Here is an 8,458-nt window from a genome sequence, read left to right as displayed (position 1 = left end):
CTCGCAGACTTGTAGACTTTGTGGATGCCAGTACAGTTGTGTTGTGAATGAAACTGCAACATTGCAGGGACAAACACGTAAAGGTTACGTCCATTTAACGAAAGACGCTTTCACATGGAGTGAGCGAACAAATCACAAGACTTGACATGTGGGTGACGTACTGCGAGTTGGGCAGTGCTTGGTTTTGGCTCGTCTGTTTTCGACATGCAGGCCGCGTCACAAACTTTCTCATATTACAGCTAAACAGTACACTAAAGTGTTTCTGGAAACATTTGAGGTGATAAATAGGCACTGCAATAACAATTTTGATTCATATTTGATCAGGACTGCTTAGTTGATATGATCTTTTGTGAGTTTCCTCTCCTTCTTCTTCTGTTGAGTTTTATGGCAGTTGGCATCCATAAGTGTTGCAAGTGCATTACTGCCATCTGCTGGACTGTCCCTTGCCCCATCTATTACAGAATTACCATGACATTTGTGAAAATCACTAGCCGTGCCTGAAGGGTTATTCCAGTAATTTACCGGGAAGTATGTGTGAAAGAGGCCATAGACTTCCATTGCAACCCAGTATAACGGCAGTCTATGTCATGTGACTGTATAGTTTCTTTCGGCGAAAACAAAACAAACAAAGGCATGGCTGCCATTCCCATTATTCTCAGTGGAAAATGCAATATTTTAAGGTAGTTTGGCATGTGTTTTGATAACATTTCTAGCGAGAAGTTTGCTTTTTTTTTTTTAATCTTTGTATGATGCCCAACGACAAAAACCTCCTAACTGAAAAATGCACTTTTTTGAGGAAACTAAAAAAAACTTGTTTACTTGCAGAATGCTATTTGTTAAGGATGCTCAATACATAATTCACTGTTTTTGGACTATATAACTATATTATGTGCTAACAATACCGACTAGGTATTAGTGCCTCACAAAGTGCAGATAGGAAGTTTTTCCCCACTTTTCCTGGATCATCTTGCAGATAGGAGCTTTTGCACTTGGTGCAAGTTGGAAGAGGTTCTACAAAACGATGCTCTAAATTAAGTTTGTTTTCAGGTACAACGATGGGCTAATTTAGTAAATGTAATAGTTACTATATTGTAGCATACTAGGGTCACAATTCCTTAAGTGGGAAATTCAGTGTATTCGCTTCCTTGTCCACTGGAAATGAATGTGGCCGAGTTTCCCCATAATGTTCAGTGATTGTGTAACCCACTCGTGCTGTAGCCTCTCTAGACACCCAGGGACTCTGCATTGTATTTTTGTTTTGTTCTGCACTGGGATGTTGTGCAGAGAGAAGGAAAGCATCGGACACAGGAGCTCAGGATTGTGGTTGAGACGTGGTGGCATTAATTGGCTCACACTGGCAGCTTCTGTCTCTGGTACTGCTGGCTCGACTTTACAAGGTGAGACAGTAAACATTGTGCTTTTAGAAAATATAACAAAAATAAATAAACATTTGTTTCCAAAAAAAAATATTTGGTACAAAATAAGTAGTGCAAAAATAATGATCTACCACTGCAAATAATACTTCCTGTATGTTTAAATTAAGATTGTGTAATTGTGACAGGGTGGCTTAGTTCTGTAATACAATGCACTGGCCTTGAGTACTGGAGCCAACAGTACTGATTCAAGATCCACTGTTAATACCACAGTCGATTCATCTTCTGCATAGCTTTCCTTGTCCAGTGTCTTTTGCCTGTGTGCCATATCCTTCAGTTTGATATGCCTCTCATATGCTTCCTTGTCCTTATTGCCCTCCTCATATTGAACACACACGTTGCACTGGTCTTTCTTTGGCTTAAATAAGCTCAGGTTCATTTGTTTGAAGACCGATCTGAGGGTGCAATCACTGGCTGCTTCATGATCATGTTCTCCACAGTACGTCTGGTATTCTCTGTACAGTGAGGGAAATGTACTGAACACTGGCTCCAGATACATTTTTTAGAGTCCCTCTGACAGTAGTGACTTTCAGCTTTTGGCAGGCTGTTCTCGTGCAGAACCATCCTGCTGACTGCGGCTCCTTGATGGCATTTGCTGTTGCGCCTGGTGCATTCCCGTGTCCGATTTGGCCCATTCATGGACACTCAATGCTCCTATGTTGAGTGTAGACAGAAACATTGTCTGGCAAACTGCTACCTGCTTGTTATCGACCTGCAGTCTGTACTTATATGTTCGGTTCTTCTGAGATTGACCACTTGTTGTTTGTCGTTTTGTAGGGCATGCTTCAACCTGTGACGACATGTAAACCGTCCTTTACTCCCAGGTCATTTTCCAGAAATCTGCGCAGATCTGCTGCCTTTGCTCTTCAGAAATATTCTCACATTGCTGTCCTCTCTTGTTTCTGATTTGACCCTCGTTGCAGCCATGATGACATCTGTCTCCTATGGACCACTTTCTTTTTCCCTTTGTACTCTTTTCCCAGCCGTCTGTTTTCCACATTTTGTTTTCTGTAGTTGACACCTGTCCTCTTTTTAGGTCTATTGTGTGCTTCTTCCTCCACATTATCTTCAGGTACTTGATCCTCTGCCAGTTCTTCCTCTTGCTCCGCTGTTACTAGAGCTTGTAGTCTCCTCCTGCTTGTCTTTTGTAGGGTTGTAAGTTTCATCGAGGTCGGAGTCATCTAGAGGGGACTCGGCATCAGATACTAGAGATGTTTCTAAATCAGACTCAACGATGGATGTGAATGTCACAAGTTCCTCACAACAAAGTTTCTCTGTGATTACTGGCTGGTCTGAGGAATGTTCGGGGTGTTGCAATCGCCAGATCCTTTACATAGGGTCCTGCCTTCAAGGTAGTTGTAGGTCTACCATAGTCCCCCACAGTCACTGGGCAGCTGGCTGAAGTGAGGGCTGTAACAGGGTCCCCCGCAGTCACTGGGTGGCTGACTGAAGTGGTGGCTGTAACAGGGTCCCCCGCAGTCACTGGGTGGCTGACTGAAGTGGTGGTTGTAGCAGGTTTAGAGCGGTTCCACCAGGCTCCATCAGGCTGCACACTGATTCTCGGGGGATCACATTTTTTTCCTATAAATGAAATGCAATATTATCAGTATCATGATGTGTTAAATCATCTTTAAAACTGTGTTATTATCTCTGATGTGTTCATCATGACACAGAATTCTGATTATGCTGTAATAATTCATTTTACTATTACTAGTGATGGTATGGGGCTGGAAGCATTACTCTCATGGGGAGCCAGCACAGTTTTTCATCTTTTATTCTCTAAATAATGTCCTTGCATATAACATCAGTGTCAAACCTTGTATTTACAACCTTTAGGCTATTCTCAGCTGTTTCAAATATCCCCATTTACTCCCATTATAATGTTATAACACTGGAACTGGTCCCAACAATGCATCAATACCACTACTTGCCTTTCTTGAGAGCCAAGTCCATAATGATCATTCCCCTGGACAGACGCCTCTTTTTGCCTGACCTGTTGTCAGGGTTGTTGCCTGCCATGGTGTTGACATGTGTGGTGTTGACCTGCAATTAATAAGAGATCACGATAATGACGTTCACATCAAAGCATCAATGACAACCTCTAACCACAAGTTCAAAATGTTCAACGCCAAAACCTCCTATCTACATACATGCAGATAGGAGGTTTTTACCGAGAAATAGTTAGGCTAACAAACACGATTTTTATTAAATAACGCTCATTTACGGCGCTAAATTACACTCATTTTGAGATCAAGACATTCTACAGTGCTGTTTCAAGTATTATCCCTAACATTATCGATCAACTCACCCTCTTGGTGTGATAAAAGTTTCACCACTGGGCCCTAATATGCTACTCTGCGCGATTCAGATTATTCGTATCATTAACTTGACAGAGATACTACCAAATACTTCACTAGTAAGGGTGGAGGACACGTTTTATTTTGAAAACAATTGATACCTACAATCTGACAGACATTTAGACGGGTCTACATACCACAGAAGTCCCAAGTTTCAGCTCGGTCTGGTGCTGATGCAGATAGCAGGTATTGTGCCTCAACATGTTCCCAGCGAACCCGATTGGAGGTTTTCGTCAGGTGACTTTTCTGTCACAACGAAGGGCCGGATTATCTTGCAAACAGACCAAATACGATCAGCCTTCCTTGTTCTCATCGTCCAAAGTGAAATCCACCAATCAGAAAATTCTGCAGATAGGAGGTTTTGCGCTTTGGCCATCGATATGATGTTTAGTTTGACAGTTATTATGAAGATTCATTCAGGCTTTCTATTGTTGCTATGGTGGTTGCTATGGATGCTGCTATCTCTGAAACCACGTAGTTGCATGTTGTTTGAATCATTGTCTTTGCGTTGTGTAGTTATCTGAGCTGTTATTTTATGTAACTGTTTGATGATCTTTTAATAAAAACAGGGATGAATGACCAGAGGACCCACCTGGAAGTATTTTCCTCACTGTCACCATGCTAAGGTTTTCTTTTAATGATATCTTTAACATTTCACTTTAACAAGCGTCCTTGATAACTCAACAACATGATAAGTTAATGTTAAGGCCATCAGTTTCAATTATTTATCCTTTGATTCTGAGAAATGATGTTAATGTAGAACTAGTCGGGCAAAGGTTGGGTTTTGTCCATTAAAAATGTGATAGTCCTCAGTTGAAGATTTAATGTGAATATGATATTATCAATGTTTGCAGATCATGTAACGGAAAAATGTGTTTTCAGGTATTTATCATCAGATATTTATGTCTATTTATATTTGTGGTGAATGAAACTCACAAGACTAAGTTTCAGCCATCTGAGGCTCATTAAGAGCTATTTGCATTCGTTTATGAATGAGGCCAGACTGAATGAGGACAACCTCACCTTGCTGTGTGTTGAGCAGGACATAAACATTGACAAAGACAAAGTGGTTGGCAGGTTTGCCACCATGAAGGAGAGGAGGATGAAGTTTTAAAAAGGGACCATGATATGTATAAGGTTTGTTAACCTGTTTGGATTATTTTGTTCCAGGGAGGCTGGTGGAAAACACAAATACACTAAACTACAGCAGGCTGAGCACATCCATAGTTAGTCTTTATTAAATTCAATTTTGGTTATGAAGATATGAGACAGAATGTTAGATATATTAAATATCTTAATGTTGTTTAATTCCATGTTTACCGCATCTTGGCACCTGTCTGTATCACTGCCTGTGGTGTTGTAGACTGTCTATTTTATGTTTGAATAGGCCTTGTAGTGTAGTAGATCACTGTGTATTTTTTGTGTTATTTCCATGTAAGAAAGACATGGCACTGAGACAGTGCACCTGATCTGTCGCTGTCTATTGGCAACGGTGCTGAACTGTTAATCAGTTGATGCATGTAGAGCACTGTGTGCCGTCCTCAGTGCTGAAACATTTCAACACAAGCGGCAACCAGTTTTCTTTTTTTTTGCTCTTCAGATCAAGCTTGTCGGACAAAATGGCTTCACTGAATGTTTTCTTAAACATAGGCTTGCTTGGCTCAATGAGTGACAATTTCTGTTTATGTATAGGATATATCAGCTATTTTACAGTTGTGAATGCTCTGCCCCCTCTGTGCTGAGAGTCTAGCTCCACCCCTGAACGATCCTGTCTCATAGCATATTTTATCCCCTCGCAGACTTCACAAGATGACGGGCTCAGTCCGCAAGTCCGGAGGAAGGACATCGATTCAGCCACACTGTGGGCTGGTGGAGTAATGAGGAGCAGGTGTGCAGGTAGGTGGAAACGGGGGGGAAGAAAGTTCCAAATCAAGGGGAAGAGGGACAGACCGAGACAGATGGCAGGAACAGAAAGTCATAATGTGTCCTCATGACATTACGGGCTTTGGGAAGAAAGTCAAGTCAAAGCAGATTGTTTTGTTTAGCGGAAGTCGTGCACAGTGGCCATTCAAAGTGGTTCACAGACTCAATGAACAAAGAGTGAAACAAGATACACAAGTGTGTTCAAACTTCTGACTGGTCCTGTATATTCAAAATATCGCTTCTTTCATAAAAGGTTGGAGGAAATAAAAGTTCAAGGGAGACTATTCATTAAAGAGATTTAATGTTTAATTTAATTCAAGGTTACATTATTTCTCCCTTTCTTTATTTCTTCATTTCTTTCTTTCTTCCCTGTCTCTCTCTCTGTTTGTAGACTGACACACACATGCAACAGATATACCTGCCCACACACACACACACACACACACACACACACACACACACACACACATACACATACACAGTTCTCAGAGGCTCCATTACAGCAGTACAAGAACCATCTGTTGGTCGGAATTGAATCCTGCGCAATTAGCATCTGATTTGCATATGATTAACATGTCATTAATGGAACATTATGCAGAGTAATATGATTGCTAAACGAGTTTCGCTTCCCCCGCTGAGTAAAAACCTCTGTTCTGCTAATCGCTGCAGACTCACCCTTCCTCCTGTCGAGAGGAAGTGTGTGTGTGTGTGTGTGTGCGTGTGTGTGTGAAAAATAGATGAATGTGGGTGTGAACGTCTGGTGATACATGCACATCTCTTGGCTAAATTGTGTGGGTGTGTTTACCTGCATGTGTGTCAGACTTAACTTTTGTGCAGCATGTTTATGTGCATCCATGAGGCTATTGTTACCATATCAACAGCCAATACTGTTGCTGTGGGTGTCTCTTGACGTGTCATGTTGACAGCGGTGAGCTGAACAGACATTTTTCCTCCATCAAACATGTGAAAATATCCATTCGGCCCAAAACTTATTTTTATAGAAATTGCATTTAAAAAGAGGAGGTTGTATTCTATCCGAGGAAGACACATTTACATATTCCCAACAGATGTTCTCATTGAATGTGTTACAATAAGACAGTGTTGCATTATGGGTTTTTCATACCTTTGATGTTGCTAGCCTTGTGAGTTTCTTCAAGTGTGTATAAAGTGTGTCTTTTAGTCACACAGCCCTAAAATTGTTAAGTTAGACCAGTTAAACTTTGGAGAGATAAATAGCTACAGAGGAAATAAATTCCTGACAAGGGGAAATAAGTTGAAACTGTCCCCCAACACCTGTACTGCAGAAACTGACCAGAAACTGATTGATCTCTCAGGCAGCCAAGCATTACCAGTGTCACAGCAAAAAAAAGACTATGAGTATGATAAAATATATAAATGCTAACTGATTTAGAAAATAATTTCCAGTGCTTCCAAGGGCCAGGTAGGAGAGTGTGTGAGTACATCATGTGACTGATTAACAGGATGAAGAATTAGCTGCACTTAAAACATGTTATGCTTTAATGGAACTATTGTGGTAATGTTTAACGCCCCCCTATTAAGCACTTATAAGCAATATACAAGCATTTAATAAATGGAACAGATCTAAAGGATGTCGACCATCATTCATTGACCATCAACACCCTAACTGTAACCCATCCTTGGACTAGCAGCATCTCAGAGAAACCTTCCCTAACAAAGCTAGTATGATTAACTGTTTCTTATCTTAAAAAAGTCATGGTGGTGATCATTGTATAATCAAGGATGTATTTTATTCAATTAGGCCAGTACATAATTAAACGTATTTCATTCAGGTGTTCCAGGCTCACTGACAAGACTAAAGGTACGGTCACACCAACACCATCTCTTCAAATATTTCTCCCTCTTTTCATTCTCTTCAGTTGAAGCCTGTATGACTGACGAATTCAAGGATGCATTTCCTATTTCGGTGTGATATCCTGAGCGGCTCTGGTGGACTCGTCAAGTCAGAGTTTGTCTTTGTTCAAGGTTGTTGTTTTGTGCCACTAGTACGCTCACTGCCTGTTGTCCTCATTAAGATTTTAGTCTATTTCTAATGTGTTTACATCTGTAAATATCATGCAGCAGAATAAAATAAATGTCTGTAAACTGCTCTCTCTCAGTACAGAGACTCAGCCAAAGTGTGTCATTTTATATCTGTGGTGTTTCTTGTTTATTATGCAAGTGTGAGTATAATCCATATGTGACACTGTGTGTGTTTGTGTGTGTTGGAGTGAATTTTTTTTGGCTCCAGCTCCTTTTTTTTTCCCATTCAGCTCATTAGAGCCGCAGACTCACAGTTGACTCAGTGTATTTACAGTTTGGCAGTTTGCCCTACATAAATTTTATACTTTATTTACATGTTTCTACATTAATTAAAACTTCCATATTGATTCTCTCTGACTTTAGTCCAGTTTGGAAATGTATGTACTTTAAAAAACATTTAATTATCTGGGAAACCTTAACCGCTTAGAATTTATCAACACACGTTGGCAGCAGACCAGTAAAACCGAAGACTTTCAGTTTCACTGTCAGCCACAGCTCCACTGGGTCAGCTGGGTCACCCATCTGGCTCTTAATTAGTCATCACGGAGGTAATTTATGAGGGGAAGCAGATTGTTTCCCTACTCCTTTGCTGGTTTACAAAAGATACGTCTCATTTTCCTGATTTCATGTCTCTTCACTCAGTTGGCACAGAAATCTTGAGGTGTCTTTGTTTGCAGAATATTT

General features: G+C 40.6%; 1 long non-coding RNA gene across 1 annotated transcript; it reads left to right on the top strand.

Annotated features, from left to right (window-relative positions):
- Positions 1-674: 674 nt before the first annotated feature.
- LOC121894297 lies at positions 675-8,028 on the top strand. Its single transcript, XR_006095516.1, has 3 exons — positions 675-1,397; positions 5,590-5,686; positions 7,525-8,028. It is a non-coding gene; the product is annotated as an uncharacterized LOC121894297 (long non-coding RNA).
- Positions 8,029-8,458: the final 430 nt, after the last annotated feature.

The sequence above is a fragment of the Thunnus maccoyii genome, chromosome 3 (genome assembly GCF_910596095.1).
Source record: "Thunnus maccoyii chromosome 3, fThuMac1.1, whole genome shotgun sequence".
NCBI classification, from domain to species: domain Eukaryota; kingdom Metazoa; phylum Chordata; class Actinopteri; order Scombriformes; family Scombridae; genus Thunnus; species Thunnus maccoyii.
The sequence above is the reverse complement of the archived record's forward strand: the minus strand, read 5'-3'. Positions and strand labels throughout refer to the sequence as shown.